Below are 21,900 nucleotides of genomic sequence, written 5' to 3'. Positions count from 1 at the left end.
AATGCAAAATGACATGGAGAACAATGATATAGAAATAATATTATACAAAATAAAAATGTCATTTTTGAGTATTAAAAAAATATATAAAATATAAAAAAAAAACACAAAATTTTATAGGGTAAAATACTTATCACTAGGAGGGAGAACTTTGTCACTCAATTTATTTGACATGAATAAAATTGACTTTAGACATGTGCAAAAAAAAATATTATGAATTTTGAATATTTTATTTGTACTTTCCATTTTTCATTTCATAATACTTGAAAAATAATTTCCGTCATTAATAAATTAATGTTATATTCGTGGGAAATATTTTTTTTATTATTAAATATTCGGAAAATATGAGATATCCTAGTTAATACTTTCAACTTGAATAATTTTACTTTCATTGACATTTATGTCATCCTTTAATTAGTTTTATTATCCATTTTTAATTTGTATTTTAAAATAATTTAATTACCTCTTTTAAACATCAATATATACAATTGTTTTCGTTTAATTAACTTTATTAAATAATTTTATTATCAGTATTAATTGATATAAATAGTAGTAACTTGTATTCTTTAACTAAGTTGTTTAATAATCTAATCTTAGTCTCGAAGATGTGTGAGAAGAACAATAATTTTGTGTGTACCTATAGTTTTTTGATAGAGAGAAAAGTTACTATGTTTCTTACAAGTTTGTGACACCCAATATAATCTTATTATATATATATATATATATAAAAGAAAATATAAGTATATAATAAAATGAAGTTTTGTTTTATGAGAAAAGAAAAAGGCAAAGCCTTAACTCTGTGTCATCAAACTCTGTCGTCATTGATGTGTGATAGAAGAGAATGTCTCATGGAGAAATAAAACGACAATGATAAGTACGTAAAACTAGTAGTAGCATTTTATTATTAATGGAAATCACTTACACACTCACTCAGCACTATTACCACACTGTAGGAACTATCCAAAAAGTTGTGCGCGCCGTATCCGCATGACAAAACACAATTTCAAGCTCCACGATTTTGTTCCAAGAGTTTCTAGTCCTCAACAGATAATTTCAGCTATGATCAAAAGAAAGATAGTAGCATGTATATATATAATTAATGTTAATGGGGCTTCTATTTAATGTTGTCTTTTTCAGAAGTGGAGGTTTTTGTTTTTTAATTGTCTCTTGAAGATATTGAAAAGACCTGCCAATGAATCCGGTCTATACCCAAAAATCAGTTGGCTCGAACTATTATCGTTTGTGCTTTGTTCAGTTTGATCATCTTGTGCTTATTTAAAAGATCATCCAATATATAGGATACTTTAATTGGAGATTGTCACAATAATTTACACTATAACTTGTCCGATAATTTATACTATATATAATTTGTTTGTGCTCTAAATGATAGGGATTAAAAAATAAAAGAGAAAAATAAAAAATTTTAAGAGTGAGAAGTATATATGTTAAAAATGATGTCGATCCATTCAAATGAGTCACTCACAACTTACAATAAAGCACAAGATTCATGTTAATTTAGAGGAGGAAAAGAAACATATTGACATCATTTAATTTGTATAAAATAAGTTGATTTTATAATTTTTATATAATTCATTTCATTGTTATTATTAGCTTATATATATATATATATATATTTTTTTTTTTTTTCTTATAGGAATTCGAAGAATTTGAGGACACACTAATTATTAATATCAAAAAATGAGCTCGATATATTTATTTATAGTAAATGAGGGTTCCATCATTATGTGATTTTAATATCTTGATTTATTGAAAATAAAAAAAAACTTTATCATAAATGTGATTATCTTGCAAAGATGGCTTGTGATGTATTATGTATTCCAATAACTATTATGGTATAATAATTCACTTTCAATATTGACTCTCGAATTTTGAATAAATATAAAAATTCTTTGTGGGATGAAACATGTTAAAATTCTATTGTGTACATAAAATGGTAGATGAGATTACTTTATAATATATAATTAATTTTCACAATAATAATGTTAATAAAATAATTATCACAATATAGTTGTCAGCTTTGAATTTTTGAAGAAAAATAAAAAGCATCAATTAAAAAAGAGAAAAAAAAATGGACTATCCCAAAAAGTTTGTAACTTGCATAAGGTTAAGCTTGAGCATAAAAAATTAAGGCTCAAATTGAAATCAATTTTCTAAATATTTAAAAGACTAAATTCAATTTAAATTTTTTCACACAGCTTGTTATAACTTGTAGCCCACATTAAGCTAACCCAAAATGGTTTGCATAGCTTGTTTTGTCAATTCTAACTAGATTATAGGAGAGTTAATGGAAACAACTAGATAATTTTAACCGTTAAAATCCTTTTCAATATATTAGAAAAAAATGTTATAAGGTCCACGACCAACATCAATCTACTTTGCTCAAATTTGCATTATATATAGAAATTATAACTTTCTTTATATTTAAAAATTATAATTGTACGTAGTAACAAAAAAATATCACATTAATAAATAGCTTTTTGACCATTATGGAGCACATTTAGAATTTATTTACCAAAATGAGACTATTTTGAAACAAGTTACACCTTTGGGGTGATCAACAGGTGATGTTATTATGGACTATAACGACACTCTTGTCATGTAAAATTAATTAATTTTAGAAGTATTTTTTACACTGAATATGACATCAAAGCTCTACATGGCACTTATTTGGAATTTATTGTTGCCAATATTGACACCAATTAGGTTGTTATCGGTTGTAGAGTTTCAACTTGTAACACCTCGTTTTTCAAAATGCTATTATTATCATATGATATTTGGTCATAGTTATTTTATTATTATAAAAAAATATTATTTTGTATATTTTAAATAATTATTTTATACGTATTAAATAAGTATTTTTATTAGTATTTTAAATAATTATTCATATGTTCTAAGAAATAATTTAGGAGTCGAGATTATAATTAAATTAATTGTATATTTTATTATAAAATTTAAAAGGTTGATTTTATAGGATATTTTGATATTAAAATTATATTATTATATTTTGTGTTAGAAATATTTTATTAATGTCGGGGAAAAAATATTTTGTATTATATTTATTTATTTATTTGATTAGTTGGGGGAAAAGAGAAGCAGGTCGGGAAGTGAAATGAAATGAGTTGAGTTGATCTACCTCGAGGGAATGTTAAGAAGGGGTTAGCAGATTAACCCTCATTTTAGGATCTCATGTTTTACATTCTGAAGGAGTAAGGGAAAAAGAGAGGAAAAATAAAGAGTTTTGAGGAGCAGTACTCAGGAACAATCTCCAATTGCATCAGAATTATTTGGAATAACGCATGGTGCGGGGGAAAAAGGGATCTCCATATGTATAGTCACAGGAGGGAATGAGTAGAATGAGAGTTTCGTAGGATTATTAGTAATTTTATGATGTTTTCTATTTGCATGTTTGATAATAATAATAATAATAATAATAATAATTTCTGTATAGATTTATATTGGTTTTTATGGTGTTAAATTATTGAAATTGCAGTTCTGAATGATGGATTGGATCAATTAAATGTGCCTAAAGGTTAGGGTTCAAGGGAATTGAGATTTTGTTAAATGATATATGATTTTGGGAATTTGAGACTACTTAGCATGAAAGTGATGAATTTTGACCGATTAGAACGTGTACATATGGTTTATTTGTTGATTGATGAATGTTTATAAATTCTGTTCGCGTTTTTGGATTGCAGAAAATCACGTTGGTGTCGGACTTAGTTTCACACATTGGGTGCCCCTTCATGGATATCTTGACGCCAAGTGCGAATGAAAATGTAATTTTGCTGGGCGTAATTCTTTAAGGTGGTCTCTACCACGCCTTAAAGTTAGGCGTGATATCTCGACGCCAGGCATGGGCAAGAACAGGAGCTCTCAGATTGAGCTTAGCGCCAAGGGAAATTATAATCTTACCAGACGTGAGTCAGAAATGGAATTGTGCTAAGATGAAATATTTGTTGATTGATTATGTGTTGATATATATATATATATATATATATATATATATATATATATATATATATGTATGTATATATATATATCTATCTATCTATTTGTGAGTGTTAGATGTTATGTAATTAAATGTGAATTATAAAATTGATGTGTACGAGGATGTTATGCATGATCTGTTTATGATTCATTAATTTATATAGGAATATTGGTGTGTGTGACACATTGAGATAAATTAAAAATGTTGTGTATGATGCTTCGACATAGTCGTGTGTGTGACACGGTGCTGGACATGTGATGCATTGGCACGGGTGTGTGCATGATATGGTGTTGATTGTGTAATGCTTTGTCATAGTCGTATGCGTAACACGGTGCAGGACATGAGATACATCCGCACGAGCGTGTGTGTGATACAGTGCTGGTTATGTGATGTTTAGGTACGACCGTATGCGTGATACAATACTAGATGTGTGATGCGTTGGTACGATCGTGTGCATGATACAGTACTGGTAGTGAAATATATTGGCACAGTCATGTGCGTGACATGATGCTGGACATGTGGTGCATCAACAAGGATGTGTGCGTGATATGGTGCTGGATGTGTAGCACAATGTATATATGATTTTTGATGAGACAATGAAATGGATTGATTTAGAGTTGATGATGTTGAGCATGTTTGAATGATGAATATTGTGTGATTATATTATTGTAAATTGAGATTATTTTGTGCAAATTTCCTACTGTACTTTTCATATAGATGTCTTCTTTTCTCACTATACGTTTTGTAGTTTTTTTTGGGTGAGGAAGATTTGGACATGAGTGACATTCAAGGTTTCAATAGTCGAGTCATGAGATTGCTCTGATAATGTGACATCGGGGCAAGGTATTTTCGATTATTCATTTTATTGTAATTGGATTTTATATTTCTTTGATAGTTAATTTTACGAACTTATTTTTTTTTAATTTTTGTTTAAAATTATTTGGATAGTTGAAAGTATTTTGGTATGTGAACCATTTTACCCATGTTGAAGGAGTTATTCTTTATTATTGTATTATATTATATGTTGGGGTAGAAATGGTGTCACACAACTTAGTACTACTCGTAACTTTGAAGCCACATGAAAAAAAGGAAATGTTTGTATAACCCATAGTGCTCCATTTTTTATAATTTTTTTAATGTTGGTTTAGGCTATAACGACATATCCTTTTAATTTTAAAATATTTTTGTGATAATTGTATTTTTGTAATGAAATTGTGGCCTATGACAACATGATCTTTTCAATTTTTTAATGAATGTTCACGCATATAAATACATTTTTCCTTTTGCTAGCAACTTGCGTTATATAGTACTTTTTAGTTATTTGTGATGAATATGGATTTTGTCATCTATTCTTACATTTGTTTTTCTTCAAAGGCTAAATTACTACTAGTCCTATAATAATTACATATAAATGTGATACTCCTAAGTTTTTATGATTGATGAAAGTATTATGCTAGTTGTTGAAGTATAAATTTAAAGAAATTGTTGAAGTAAGAAGTATTCAAAATATAAAAGATGCTCATTATTGACACCTTGTACATTATCGAGAAGATAATTGCATTGATTATGTTCTTTACAATTTATGAATGACAACAATGTGGATTATATGTTTTGTGTGTATAAAGAATCTTCTAGAATTGATCTGATTGAATTATATTCCAAGATTGAGCTTGGAGAAAGTGGTTGAATCTCTTCAACTAGCTTATTTGATGTTCCCTACCTTCTTCCATGGACTCCAAAGCTTCAAAAACTCAAAACAATGGAGGAGTAGAGGAGGTGAGGTGCACCACTTCAATGTGAAGATGAGCAAGAAATGAATAATTTTCCACAAGGAGGAATTCTTTGATAAAAGTTTATAAGAAGATAATTTCTTAAAGAGTGAAAACTAAGACTTTTGGAAGAGAAAAAATTAGAAATTTATTCTTAAATGGCTCAAAAGTGCATGTCCAATGTAGGTTACAAGTATATATAGAGTTTGGTAGCTTGTGGTGCAAATTAACTAACCTAGGTTAAGAATAACCCAGGTTAGGTTAATTTGAACTCAAGAATACTAACCCTAGTTCAAAATTCAAATTTTCCCATTTCCCTCCCACATGTCACTTTCTTATATCTAGAATGACCAATGAAAGCTTGCCACATGATAAGGTAAGAAAAGTGTGACTCATGTCACCATCCTAGATTTAGAAGAGTCAATGGGAGGTTGCCACTTGGCATAGTATATAAAGTGTGACTAAGTAATGCCATGTGACGTGTCGGCTTCTTGAATGACCTAGGATACATCCTTGTGTCCTTCATGTTAGGCATCCAACACACTTGCATAAGTAAGTGGATATCCCACTTGATAGGCCTTTCAAGCCAAATAAGTCTATTTAGTCTTTTCTAGTTACACCCTTCCTAAATTATGATTACATCCTTAAAATAAAAATATAAGGACATAAATTCTTACACTACTTGACCACAAATACAAGGTCAAAAATAAGGAAAATATTTACAGGAAAAAATATACACAGAGAATATGGACTAGGTAATTAACCTATAGCTCAAAAGGAGCTTAGGTCTTCTACCTTCACAATGAGTCCATTCCTCTTACATCCCCATCGACATTGCCCTTGTGATAGGTCTTTTGAAAGGCAATATGTCATCATCCCTTCCTTCTTCAAGAATGTTTTTTTCTCAAATTAATTTGTAGGCATTTCCTTTATCTCATCTACAAAAGGAGTTAGACATCACAAATGTTAAATATAGTAATCACTCCATAATCATCAAGAAGATCTAGCCTATTTGCATCATTATAATTCTTTTTAGGATTTGAAAGGGACCATCTCCTCTAGGATTGAGTTTAGACTTTCTTTGAGTTGGAACTCTATCTTTTCTTAAATGAAGCCAAACCTAGTCCCCTTCCTAGAAAATGACATTTTTCTCTCCTTTTGTTGTTGTATTTAACATACTTTTTAGTTAATTGTTCTATTTGGTGTTTAAACTTCTCATGTAATTTTTTCAAAAATTTTGTCCTAGATACTCCATCTTTATGTTAGAAAAAAGTAATATTAGGGAGATGTGTTAAATCCGAAGGAGTAAGAGGATTAAAACCATATACAATTTCAAAAGGAGATTATTTGGTAGTTCTATGAACCCTCGTGTTATATCAAAATTCTATATGAGGCAAATACTCATCCTAAGAGTTATGGTTACCTTTAAGAATTACCTTCAACATAGTGGATATAGATCTATTTACTAATTTCATTTGCCCATTGTAACACCTCATTTTTCAAAAAAAAAAAATAATAATAATAAAATATATATATATATATATATATAATATAAGTATTTAATAAATATTTTTGATAATTTTGTTTTTATAAATAAAGTTGTTTAATATTTATTTTAATTATTTAATATTTTTTGGAATATAATATAAGGTGTTTTAATTAAATATTTTATTTAATTAAATAAAAGGAAAAAAATTTATGACTATGGGCAATATGTTTTAACTAGAGGGTTATATAGGAGTTAATATTTTAAAAGGAGTAGTTCTGAACAATTTTCTTTTTACACTCCTTCATTTCTCATTTTTCACAAATACGCTTTATTTTATGCTTAGAGTTCGAAGAGTAGGAACAAAAAGGAAACCACCCCTAGACCATGCATCCATCTTATTCTACTTATTAAGGTAAAAAGAGGAGTGAAAAACCTTACTCTAGGTGTGAGAATGTATACTAGGTAGTGAGATTGCCCCCGATCCTTTCTTTGTTGTCTCTATTGTATGTCTTGTGATGGAATCATGCCTAGGAAGGCAAAGGGTGACACATTGGAAAAGCCAAGAGGAATGGGCTAGACATGAAGGTTTGGGCCAGTCAAAGCCCAATGGGTCCGATGGGCTTGGAAGGCCCAAGTTGAGCTTCACATGGGCCACATCTTGTGTTTTGTATATAACATGTTAGTATAGGTTTCCTATATTTTTGAGCTTGTATTGTGTTTTTTTGGGCCTTGTATTTTGGCCAAGTAGTTTAGGAGTTTAATTTCCTGACCATTTGAATTTAGGGTTAATTAGGAGTACATGTGCATTTCAATTTACATGTAATTAGCATTACATTTAGTGAGCATTTCGGCCATGTGCACTCATGCACATGGGGTGTCCGAAATTACTCTTAAATGCATGCTAAAACACAAGTAAATGGAGTGGCACATGGGGTGACCGAATTTGGCTCCCAAAATTTGAATATTTGAATTCAAATTTTGGCGCCTAAGGTTAGTTAAACCATACCATGGTTTAACTTAACCTTGGGTTAAGCCTAACTTGTCACACACACTTTCTAATTCTATAAAATCTCTGTGGCCGGATATTGTAGATACTTTTGGAAATATTATATGAGAAATTACTCTTTGGATTTCTTACCTCCGAAAGTCTCTTCTCACCTCACTCTACCCTACTTGAGCTCCTCTCTTTGTAGAGTTAGGTGTCTTCATCTTCTATCCGAGATAGCTAGGTGGACTAGGATACACTTGCTTCATTTTCGGTGCTCCAAATCCTTGCCAACTTTTCCAAGGATCCGAGAAGAAGTCATGAAGCATTCCTTGGGGTTTTCGTCAAGAACAACCTCATCAAGTAGTATCTAGAGCTTTGGTCTTCAAGAGATAAGTACTTTGTCTTTTGAGTGTTTGTATGATCCATATGCATTAATTGAGTTTATGTCACTTTAGAGTTGATTCCTTCCTAGATCTATTTTCTTGCCTAAAAATTGATGGATCTAGCTTTCGGTTTTTCTTGAATGATTCATATATGCATTTTATCTTAATTGCTTTTCATGAATCATGCTCCACATCTTATGCTATTAGGAAAGTTCAGCCTATGAACCTTTTGTGTTTTTTGAGTCTTACTTGAAATTTTTTTCGGTCAATTGATTGTTTGAGTCATTTAATTTTTGAATCCATGTATAGTGTTATGTGTAGTTCTTTATTTGTTGTTAATTCTTAGCTATGCTTGTTTTACTTTTTGTTTTCATTGTCTTGTGAATTTTTTTTTTTCTGGATTTGGCCGAAATCATTTTGGTATAGTGTGCTCATAATTTTGCTTTTGATTTGAGTTCATAAACTACTATTAGATCATTAGTAGTTTTCTTAGTTCTAGGTTTCCTTTGCTACAAAGTGTCTTCGATTTTTTTTGCCTAATTCCGTGAGTTTAATCTTGTATATCTTGTGGTTGCTGAAAAATCTTGTTTAGAAAAACTTTGAAATTCAAATTTGGAGCCAAAAGCGTGGCATGTGGTTAAGACAAAACAAGTGACAAAAGCATGTTACATTTCATTACATGTTGACCTAATTTGCTTGTCATTTGCATTCTAATTTGAAAACGGTTTTTGTGCTTTGAAAAAAGAAGTGACCGAGAATTGAGATTTCAAAATTCATAAGAGAAAAAGGCATCTCCTAAAAGATAAAAAAAAATAGAACAAAAGTTCAAAAGAAATTTGGTAAAAAAAAATAATATATTCAAACCTAATTTTCAAAGTAAAAGCCAAAAAGGAGATTGTGTTGTTTTGGTGTGCTTCTCGGTTTGATCTTGTATAACTTGAGTAATATACATTTTCAGCTTGCAAACTTTGAGTGTTTTGATTTGTTATTCAAATTCTAGAACCTATCTAGGTTTCTTCCTTCTTGTACTAGTCTACTTCTTTCCTTGCTCGTCTATATTGTCTATTCTTATACTCCATTCTTGTCTTGGTAAATCTCAAATTGTCTTGGCTGTTTGTATTCATATTGTACTCAAAGTGTGGCCTATTTTTGACCTAGTCTATCTCCATAGAAACTAGTTCTACAAGGGTCATCAAAAGAGGACTAAGATAAGGAGGAGGAAGGTGACAAGGAGAGCTTCTCGGATTGGCTACCAAAAATCAAACACTAAACACTATTTGTTGCTGGAATTTGTGTGGCTGTTGTACCTCTACAAAACCGAGAAGATACATTGGCAAACAATTCAAATTGTATTGAATATTTAAAAAAAAAAAACAGAGTATTAGTGATGGAGGACCATCCTTGAAGCATCATATAGGGCCTATCACAAGGTCCATGGCTAGGAGAGTAGAGGAAGATGAAGAACACACCACACCAAAGACCATGATCATCATGTGTGTGGAATTTTAGCCATCTCCTTAATTTGTTGCTTCCTTTTCCCATTTTGCCCTTGTATTTTGGGGTACATTAGATATTAGGATTTTATTTTGTATTTTTATTTAGCCTTTGTATTATGGAGCAAAATTAGTCTTAGGATTTATTTTAGGACTTAAGCCTTATTTTTAAGGTCAAAAGTCCATTTTTTTTCTTTTTTTGACCTAAGGGTACTTTAGTCTTTTAGGAGGGATGAGACCCATTTCATTTGGGATGCATTTAGGGTGCATTTGGACACCAAAATTTCGGCCAAATGCTCCCAAGAAATCCTAGATGCCTTTCTTTCCCTATAAGTACTCTAGGTAACCCACCTTGTAGCCACTTTGGAAATTAATGAATTTGAGTGAGCCTTTGTGCCTCTTCATTCCTTCCTTAGTCCCCTAGGAACTCCATGGCCCCCTATCCTCTCCTCTCTACCTAGAGTGAGCTTGGGTTTTCCTTGGTTGGCCTTCATCATCCTAAGTGAAGTGAGCTAGCCTAAAGGAGCTACACCACCAAACACCATCCATTTCTCTCCTTCATTTTGTGCGTCACCCTTCACCTTCCCAAACAAAAAATCCTCCACTTCGATACCCTTGAAGAGATCATCCTTCACATCGTATCAACCTTGGAGAAGAGAAGGAATCAACCACTAACTCTCATGGAGAAGTTGGTTCCATCATGTGGTATCAAGAGCCATGGTTGTCTTCAAGGGTAACTTGTCTCTTCTCTTTTGTGTCTTCTAAATATTTCTTGTCATGTCTATGTCTTCTCATATGTCTTGATGTTATCCTCTAAAATATTTCTTAAAATGTTGTCTTCTTGTTGAGTGGTTCATTGTTGGTTCATGAGCCTTCCTTTGTTGTGCTCTAGGTTTCCTTTAAAATAGGTTCTTGTGTACTTTTCTCAATTTTCACCTTTGCTGGAAAATTTTGTCAAGAACATGATGAACACTTTATGAACCCCATTTTAATCTTTATTTGTCCAAGTTTTGTCTCAAGTTTGTGTTTCTCTCACTTTTTCACCCAAATACCAAGTATATGCATGATACCTTCACTTGATGCATGTAATATGGAAATGAATGATGCATGTTTCCTCTCCTAAGTGGCTGGCCAAACATTTTGCATGTTCTTAGAGGTCATTCATGCATGTTATTTAGTTCATGACATGTTCTAAAAGTTTGTTGAATTCCATGTGAATTTGTCTCCTATACATGCATGGTTAGCCACCCCTACATGCTCATCATCACATGATTGTCCCTTGTCCTTTGTATGACAACCAAGTAGTGTTTTGTTGCTGAAAAATCTGCCAAGAATGTGTGTTTGTTTGCTGAAAAAAACTGCACCAAATTAGTACATAGTACAAGACACATTCCACCTTACAAAAGTTGCTTTTTGCATGCCACTTGTCCTTTTTGTCTCCTACTTTTTTTTGCTACTTTTAATTCACCCACAAGTGTAAAAACCAAGCGACATAACAAGGTTAAAATTCAAAAAAAAAACTGACCAAGGGGCTGCACCAAAAGCTGGCTGGAAAAATACAAGAGAAAAAAAAAATTCAAAAGGAAATTGTTGCTAGACTTGTGGACAATTACCATTTTACCCTTGCACAATTGGAGTGGACTTGGACCATTTTTTGTACCCATATTTGGACCCATTTTATGACAAAAACCGTGGCTGGACATTAAGGAAAGGACCTTACACTAATTGATTTCATTTAAGGACAAGGAACATTAAACACTTAATTCTATTCTAGAACCCTTCTAGGATTTTCCTTTGGGTGCTTGCCTTCTTAAATGTGCCTTAATTTTTTGCTTGTCTTTCTTGGAATTCCTTGTGTTTTGTCTCATCAATATTCCTCTTGAGTTTAGCCTTCCTAATTGAGCATTTTTAGTTTTTATTTCTTGGCCTCCTTTCTTGCTCTTGGTTGGTTTGTTTCACTTGGTGTAGATGAAGCCTACTTCCACACTTCCATACAATTTTGGGGAAGATTGAGTTGGAGGAGTTGGCCATGAGATCCAAAGAGCTTTGGGAGGGAACCATCACAAACATAGAGTGCCAAACACATCGGGAGGAAACTAACCAAGTTTTCTCATTGTGAAGGGAACACCAAATTGGAGCTTGAAGAATTTTCTTGTTTTGTTTATTTACTCTTTCTTTTGTGCCAATTTTGTGTTGTTTTGATTGGGCCACTTGTGTCTTGGTCCTTATTCATTCAATTGGGTTGTAAATTGGCCTCTTAAATTAATTAGTTTTTAGGAGTAGTTTCGTTTAGTACTTGTGGAAGTGTCTTGAAAACCCCCAAGGTCACTTCAAGCTTCCACCCTAGGACTTCCGACTAGTATATGCTTTATTGCTTTGCTTTAATTCTCTTTGTTGTTAGCATAATTCCTTAGATTTTTGTATGTTCGTTAAGAGGCTTCCAAAGTTTCCTACTAAGGGTCCGAACACACACACTCACTCTTGTGCTAAAATTGTTTTAGTGAGAAAAGTGAAAAGGGGCTTAGTGATTTCTACTTGAAAAGGCTTGGTTTTTAAGAGACTCTTTGTAGTCCACCTCCCTTGATAGTTCACTTTGTGCACTTAGGCCTTCTATCACTACTCTTGCACTCAAAAGCTTTTGTGAAAACCTTTTATCACTCACTCTTTGTGAAAATATTTTCAAGAATCTCTTTGTGAAAACCTTTCTTGATCAAAGATGAGTGATCATTCAAGTGTAAGGGGTCAAAATACTCATAGTAGTAGACATAGTCTTAGGGATGAGCTTAGAGAACTTAGGGAGTATATAAAAATAAAAGAAGAAGAAAATGCAAAAAGAGAGGAAGAACATAAGAGAAAAGAGAGAGAAAATGAGAAAAACAATAAGGAAATAAAAGAGATGTTAGCAAAACTAGTCACGGGAGGGGGAGTTGGGGGATCCAACCCAAGGGTAAGCACCCCTAGAAGTGAAAGTGAGGGTAGTCAACACCCTACAAACCCCCTAAGTGATAACCATTATAGTAGTCATCACAATGATGATTACTATCAAAGGCCACCAAGAACACAAAGACCAAGACCAAGGAAGTCTTCCAATAAGGAACCCAACATTACTCTTCCCTCATTTCATGGCAAAGACAATGTTGAAACATATTTAGATTGGGAAATGAAAGTTGAACAACTTTTTTCTTGCCATGGAATAAGTGAAGAGAAAAAGGTTTCTTTAGCAACCCTTAGCTTCTAAGGGCATGCTATGTATTGGTGGACCTCTTTAGAAAAAGAAAGAAGAATGCATCATGAACCCCCAATTCAATATTGGAATGAACTCCGTAGTGCCTTAAGGAGGAGGCATATTCCCTCATACTATGACCCTGAGCTTATGGATAAGCTTCAAAGGTTGAAACAAGGTTCATCTAGTGTGGAGGAGTATAGGCAACAAATGGAGTTACTTATGATGAGGGCGGGTATAAGGGAAGAAGAGCGGACTACCATTTCTAGATTTCAAAGTGGTTTAAACCTTGAAATAAGAGACAAAGTTGAACTTTTACCTTATAGAGATTTAAATGAACTTGTTCAACTTTGTTCAAGGGTGGAGCATCAACTTAAAAGAAAAAATTTTCGAAAAGACTCCACTCCATCTTATTCCAAGAGTTTCAAGAAGGAGGGCCACTCTTCCCTACCTTATCCCAAAGACGAAAAAGACAAAAAAGAAGAAAAAGAAAAATCATCTTTTAAAGCATCTTCCAAAGAGTCTAAGTCAAGTGAAATCAAGTGCTTTAAGTGTCTTGGAAGAGGACATATTGCTTCTCAATGTCCTACAAAGAAGACAATGGTTTTAAAGGCCCAAGATCACTATAGTAGCCTTGATGAAGCTACTTCATCTTCCTCTATTAGTGAAGAAGAAGCCATAGAATCCGAGGAAGAGATTTTACCTTGTGAAGGAGACTTACTTTTGGTAAGAAGGCTTCTTAACAATCATTCTAGTGACATTGACCAATCTCAAAGAGAGAACTTGTTGCAAACAAAATGCAAGATTTTAGAAAATACTTGTTCTCTCATTGTAGATAGTGGATCAACTTCCAATTGTTGTAGCACTAGATTGGTTGATAAGTTAGCCTTGACTACAAAACCTCATCCTAAACCTTATAGAATGCAATGGATCAATGAGGAGAGAGGTATTGTAGTTAACCAACAAGCAAGCATACCAATATCCATTGGCAATTATAAAGAAGAAGTTTTGTGTGACATAGTGCCATTAGAGGTTAGTCATGTCTTGCTTGGGAGGCCATGGCAATTTGACAAGAAAACAATCCATGATGGCCTTACCAATAAAATAAGTTTCCAACACTTGGGAAAGAAATTTGTGTGGTGTCCTCTATCACCTTCTCAAGTGAATGAGGACCAACTCAAATTAAAAGCTAAGAAAGATGAGGAGAAAAGCAAAAACAAAAACAAAAAGAAAAGAAAAGAAAAAAAGGATTTTTCCTTTGAAGAAAAAGGGCTAGGTTCTAGAGAACCTTAACCCTTATGCCATCCTCATTCTTTTTGGTGCCAAAGAAAGATGGCAATGGAGGATGAACACTTTTTTTTAAAAAAAAGCCATCATTGAATAAAAGGCACCCAATCCCTAAGATATATGATTTAGTGAATGAATTGCATGGGGGCAATAACTTTTTCAAAAATAGTGATGCCTCTTTGGCTTTGTCCTTCCCCTATCACTTTCATTCAACAAATTGTCTACCTAAGGATTGCATAGCTAAGTTTTAAGTAGTTTCTTTCCCTAATTGTGGTCTCACATCTTTTGAAGGTACCAATGGAATGATTGAGCTTGAAGATTTGTGGTCAAATCCTTCTCAAGAAGGAGGGGATGATGGAGGACCATCCTTGAAGCATCATATATGGCCTATCACAAGGTCCATGGCTAGGAGAGTAGAGGAAGATGAAGAACACACCACACCAAAGGCCATGATCATCATGTGTGTGGAATTTTAGCCATCTCCTTAATTTGTTGCTTCCTTTTCCCATTTTGCCCTTGTATTTTGGGGTACATTAGATATTAGGATTTTATTTTGTATTTTTATTTAGCCTTTGTATTATGGAGCAAAATTAGTCTTAGGATTTATTTTAGGACTTAAGCCTTATTTTTAAGGTCAAAAGTCCATTTCTTTCTTTTTTTGACCTAAGGGTACTTTAGTCTTTTAGGAGGGATGAGACCCATTTCATTTGGGATGCATTTAGGGTGAATTTGGACACCAAAATTTTGGCCAAATGCTCCCAAGAAACCCTAGATGCCTTTCTTTCCCTATAAGTACTCTAGGTAACCCACCTTGTAGCCACTTTGGAAATTAATGAATTTGAGTGAGACTTTGTGCCTCTTCATTCCTTCCTTAGTCCCCTAGGAACTCCATGGCCCCCTATCCTCTCCTCTCTACCTAGAGTGAGCTTGGGTTTTCCTTGGTTGGCCTTCATCATCCTAAGTGAAGTGAGCTAGCCTAAAGGAGCTACACCACCAAACACCATCCATTTCTCTCCTTCATTTTGTGCGTCACCCTTCACCTTCCCAAACACCAAATCCTCCACTTCCATACCCTTGAAGAGATCATCCTTCACATCATATCAACCTTGGAGAAGAGAAGGAATCAACCACTAACTCTCATGGAGAAGTTGGTTCCATCAATTAGTGACGAATTTAGAGACCAATTTTCCATCACTAATTTGAATTTTCATTGCAAAAGTGGTCTCTAATTTCTTCACTAATTTTGGTGGCTGTTTTTGTGTTTCCTCGAAGCCACTTGTTTACTTTTCTGTCAAGCTTTTAATTCAATTGTAATTGGCCATTTTAGGAGTGTCTTGGGAGTGTCTTTGGTACACAACCATCTCTCCTTAGGAACTTTAATTTCGTTAGACTTGGTGAAAGTGGTCCTTGATTGGTCTTTGGTACCTCTCAAGCTTTCACCTTAGGAATCCATGTAGGTAGTTTATTTTCTCTTACAAATTTAATTTGTTTAGTTCCTAATTCGTCTAGCTTATTCAACATATCACAAATCACAAAAAAAAAATTTCATTGAAAAGATTTTTGGTGAAGATTAACTACAAGGGGGATTAGTAATTTTTACTTGAAGAGGCTTGGTTATTAAGTGGCTCTTAGTAGCTCACCTCCCTCCAAAGTTCAATTTGTATACTTAGTCCTCCAAGTACTTAGTTCAAACCTTCAAAAAAAATTTCTTTCAAAAAGTCTTTCATAAAACAAAAAAACTTTCACCTATAATGGAAGAATTTTCTACTCCTCATAGTGATAGTAATTCAAGTGACTACAATGATATTTTCAAAGTAGCACATGAATTAAGATCATTAAAAGTTTGGAGAGAGCAAGAGGCCAAACAAAGACTTAAAGCAAAACTTGAAAGAGAGACCCAACTTGCACTCTTGGAGGAGGAAATTCGGATATTAAAGGAAAAGGAAGAAAAACTTTTAGCAAAAGAAAAATTGAGAAAAACAAGAGAAAAGAGAAAGAAAAAAGGCATTACTCTTAGGGAGGAGTAAGGAGGAAAATATCTCCTCTAAAGGACTTATGAGTGAAGAGAGTTGTTCTATCATTAAAAACCATTTGCAAAATATTCTCTTCAAACATAAAGACCTTAACTCTTACCCTTATGCAACCACTAGTCATGAAGTAGAGATTCTAGAACAAAATATTTAAAAAAAAAATGAATCTCAACTTCAAGATATAGTGAAGAAGGAGTGGACTATACTTAGTTCTACTTCTTGTGCCACTTCCTTGGAGGTGCCTAAGGAAGATAGCTTTCCTCTCTTTAGAACTCCTTCTACCTTAGTTGTTCTAATAAAGCACCCAAATTTTGGAATATATTGTTTGATAGATACATCTTGTCCTATTTCATATTCTATTTTTAATCTTATGGGAAGTTCATCTTTATTTGAACTTAATTTGCCTCCTTCCCTACAAGACAAAAATAGTTTATATGAGTTTTCAGGATTTCACAAGACATTATCTTTTTATCTACCAAACAATATGATTCAAAATTGTTTAGGAATTTTTCTTCTTGTATTATTTTTTAGAGCATGCCTAGGACACCATTTAGGGTACTTTAGGCAAGATGTTGTTTTTAAAAGTCAATCTTTCTATTGTATTAGTCTTAGTGTTATTATATTTTTAGGATTTCCTTCTAGGTTATGCTTCGAAGAAGAACCTCTTTCCACTTTTAGGGATTTTAATTTCAAAAGTTTAGTTTTATTTGTTAGGATAGATGAAAAAATACCTCTTAGGATTCCTTTTAGGATACACCATCCATTTGCTTCAGATGAACATATCACCTCTAATACATGGTATTTTGTGCATGTAGGTGATGATTCCCATTCATATGGATACTCGTGATTTGAGGACAAATCCTTTTCAAGAGGGAGGGAATGATGGATTCATGCCTAGAAAGGCAAGGGGTGACACATTGGAAGAGCCAAGAGAAATGGGCTAGAAATGAAGGTTTGGGCCAGTCAAAGCCCAATGGGCCCGATGGGCTTGGAAGGCCCAAGTTGAGCTTCACATGGGCCACATCTTGTGTTTTGTATATAACATGTTAGTATAGGTTTCCTATATTTTTGAGCTTGTATTGTATTTTTTTGGGCCTTGTATTTTGGCCAAGTAGTTTAGGAGTTTAATTTCCTGGCCATTTGAATTTAGGGTTAATTAGGAGTACATGTGCATTTCAATTTACATGTAATTAACATTACATTTAGTGAGCATTTCGGCCATGTGCACTCATGCACATGGGGTGTCCGAAATTACTCTTAAATGCATGCTAAAACACATGTAAATTGAGTGGCACATGGGGTGACCGAATTTGGCTCCCAAAATTTGAATATTTGAATTCAAATTTTGGCGCCTAAGGTTAGTTAAACCATACCATGGTTTAACTTAACCTTGGGTTAAGCCTAACTTGTCACACACACTTTCTAATTCTATAAAATCTCTATGGCCGGATATTGTAGATACTTTTGGAAATATTATATGAGAAATTACTCTTTGGATTTCTTACCTCCGAAAGTCTCTTCTCACCTCACTCTACCCTACTTGAGCTCCTCTCTTTGTAGAGTTAGGTGTCTTCATCTTCTATCCGAGATAGCTAGGTGGACTAGGTTACACTTGCTTCATTTTCGGTGCTCCAAATCCTTGCCAACTTTTCCAAGGATCCGAGAAGAAGTCATGAAGCATTCCTTGGGGTTTTCATCAAGAACAACCTCATCATCTTGTGTGTGAAGGATTTTCCCAAATGTGTTATCTTCCCTGTTTCTTCTTGTATGTTCTAATTGATGCCAATTGTATGTATACAATTTTAATTTTTGAGTTTAACCTATAATTGCATATTTTGGATTTCTTGTAGTTCTCGTAGAAAAACCTTATTTATAGAGCAATGTGAAGATTAATGTTAATTGCATGAGTATGTGAAATTGAGGTTGGATTTAAATAATTGATGGTATAATGGAGTATTATTAGGCTTTAATCATGATTTTTATCAATTGATTTGGAGTTTTGGGATTTTGAGTTCATATTGTGCAACTCTCACACAGTTTGTAGGTCTCCTACAAACTGATATCACGTCGAGCATGAAATGGGCTGCACCGAGCGCCATTTGATGTTATCCTTGTAAGTTTTGGCGTTGGGGGTGACCTTAGTCATGCCAAGCGTAAATGCGACAAAGAAGTTGTGGTCATTTCTGCACTTGGTGCAATAATCACCATGCTAGGCATGATACTATTAGAATCAAGTTTTGTGATCTTCATAAGAATTGTAGCTCTGGATGTTAGATTTCAAAATACTGTTTAATCACCTAAAAAAAGAGGCCTAAAACTAAAGTTATGATCAAATTAGTGTGTGACAGACAAATTGTTAGATTTAGGCTCAAACATTGTGGTTTTGTATTTTTTTTTTGTCTTAATTAGCTTTTAAGGCCAATATAGAAGTTGGAGATAGTTGTCTTAGCTTTATAAGAAAATTAAGATCCACTTTATAGCATATATATAGATATAGATTTAGATAAGGTTTTTGGATCACTCAATGTCTTAGAAGATTAAGTTACGAAAATGTAGTTTTTGAATGGTGATGTTGAATAACTTTAAACTTTAAGTGTTTGATCTTATGAAGGGATTGAGGTACCTATATCAATGTTTAGGAAAGATAAATTATGAGAGAAAATAATTGTGAATATGTTATGATGTAAGTTGATTGTTAATGATTTGAGGTGTTTTGAGTATAGCGTAGTCTAAGGTCCTAATGTGTGATATTGATAACCTTGTTAGACTAGTTAAGTTAATATTTAAATGCTTATTGATGTTGATATCTTAGTGACTATAATTGAGGTATTAACACATGATTATGATTGGATGGTTTTATAATAATTCTATTTTGAGGTGTATCAGATGATGTTGTATAATTGTTGTTTAAACCGTGAACATGTATAATTTTTGTACTAATTAATATTAATGTTGATAACTAGTTGTGGTATCTGATTATGCTATTGATATGATTGTGAGTTATGTATTAGTTGTAGTGATCATATATCTTATGCCATTGATTGCTAATATTTATTTGATATAGTTGAATTTTTAAGTGTTATATTATAGTTGATGATTATATGATATGAGATCAGTTGACTTTAAAATGATGTGATAATGTGATTTGATAAGACATGTGATATGTAAATTTATAATGAGATCATGTGAATTGTTATGCATAGAGTTTGTTCACATGCATCATATGCATAAAATTATTTTTAAGGGTACAATATAAAATACACCATCAAGGAAGGTCCCCTTATGTAAAAGCTTGGGGATCAGACCTTGGGGATAGCTTGGTTTGGAAGTCATAGTCTCACCCTTTGTATGCATGAGATATATCTTGTGAAACTTAGTTATCTTGTCTAGACCTTGATAGTATGTCCTTATAGCGAGAGTGCGTTGAGGGTGTAACATGACATATACTCATAGGTTACCTTATGTGTATTGCTAGCGACAATGCACAAGTGTGATGTGTGATGTTTTAATTTATTGGCACCATATGCATGACAATATGTAGTTCGTGGCTATCACATATGCATCTTAATATTATGTGCTATTTAATTATTATGTCATGAAAGAGTGAAATGTGTTATTGTTTTTAATCTTTCCATACTGTGTATATATGTATGCCTTGTTTGCGTTTGACTATCTGATGACATTTCAACACCATGAGCCAAAGTGAGATGTTTCTCACTCCCTTTATTTTGTTGGTTGTTATTCTTATGTTTTCTACAGGTGATCATCAACATGGTGCCGAAGATGTTGGTGATGAGGCTTATGCTTCATGTTGGGTTGCTCTGATAGGACATATGATATCAAAGTGTAGTTAGGACTAGTTTAGGAGTTTGCTTCATGTTATTAAATTTGAGAGCTTTGGTTTTAATTTCTTTGTAATTTCATTATTTTAATTCAGCCTAGTTATGTTAACAATGTAAATCTCTACTTGTATGAATTTTAAGTTCATTTATTTAAATGAGGTGTTTTAGTTTCATATTATTTACGTGTTATGGTATGTAGGGTAGAAGGTGTCACACCGATCAGTTTGTGGGTGATAAGTAGTAGAGAAAACAAGTTTTCTTCCTTGTCTTCCCTAGAGATATCTATAGAAATGACTAAGAAACTTAACATTTCTATCAGACACTATTATCTTATGTAAACCATGCAACCTATCAACCTATTTAAAGAAAAGTCTTTAGATGTTATTAGGCTCATCCATTTTGTGACAAGATATAAAATGAGTCATCATTTTGTTAAAACAATAATCTACTAGCACAAAAATGGAATCCGTTCTCCTTTAGATTCTGAGGAGACTAAGGACAAAGTTCATACTAATGTTTATCCAAGGGGAAGATGGAACACGTAAATGTGTATATAGTTCATGAGGCATTACTTTAGACTTTGCTTGTAAACAAGCTATACATCTAGAACAAAACTTTTGTACATCTTTTCTCAATGGGGCCAAAAAAATCTTTCTTTTAAAATGGTCAATGCTTTGTCAATTTCAAAATGCCCCATGAGCCCACCTTCATGACCCTTTTCTGTTAAAAGTTTTCTAATGAATCCTTGGGGTATATAAAGTTTTCCTTCTTTAAACAAATACCCCTCAAAAAGATAGAATCCATCTTTGGCCTTACAGTAACACTCTTAAAAAATTATTTTAAAATCTGGGTCATGCTCATACAATTCCTTTACGTTATCAAATCTTAGAATTTGAGCTTCAAGAAAAGAAAGTAATGCATTCCTTCTAGATGAGGCATCAACAACCATATTAGCTTTTCTCTTATTGTATTTGATAACATAAGGAATTGTTCAAGAAATTCTACTTATTTTGCATGCCTTTTATTCAATTTTTCTTGCCACCTCAAATAATTTAGAGATTCATGATCACCATGATTAACAAATTCTTTAGTAATGAGATAATGTCCCAAGTTTAGAGGGCACAAATTAAGGCATATATCTCTTTATCATAGGTGGGGTAGTTGAGGGAGACACCATGAAGTTTTTCACTAAAATATGTAATAGGGTGCCCATCTTGCAACTACATAACTCCACACTTACTCCAAATGTGTAAGGTAGTTAGTAGACTGGAACGGGCTGTTCCAAAATTGGAATGGGTAATTCCAAACTACTAAAATAAGGGTGATTTAGTAGCCCCATAATGGGCCGTTCCAAAAAGGCTTGTTGTGAGTAAAATGCAACCCCAGAACG

The 21,900-nt window shown here is 33.1% G+C and overlaps 1 long non-coding RNA gene across 2 annotated transcripts; it reads left to right on the top strand.

Moving 5' to 3' along the window:
- Positions 1-3,106: 3,106 nt before the first annotated feature.
- On the top strand, positions 3,107-21,191 carry LOC145953966 (uncharacterized). 2 transcript variants are annotated; one of them, XR_014431181.1, is made up of 4 exons: positions 3,107-3,317; positions 3,714-3,935; positions 4,755-4,849; positions 20,428-21,191. It is a non-coding gene; the product is annotated as an uncharacterized LOC145953966 (long non-coding RNA). The 2 variants fall into 2 exon arrangements; XR_014431182.1 differs by lacking the exon at positions 4,755-4,849.
- Positions 21,192-21,900: the final 709 nt, after the last annotated feature.

Source organism: Cajanus cajan, chromosome 1 (genome assembly GCF_000230855.2).
Source record: "Cajanus cajan strain Asha chromosome 1, NIPB_CcT2T_4, whole genome shotgun sequence".
In the NCBI taxonomy this organism is placed as follows: domain Eukaryota; kingdom Viridiplantae; phylum Streptophyta; class Magnoliopsida; order Fabales; family Fabaceae; genus Cajanus; species Cajanus cajan.
The sequence above is the reverse complement of the archived record's forward strand: the minus strand, read 5'-3'. Positions and strand labels throughout refer to the sequence as shown.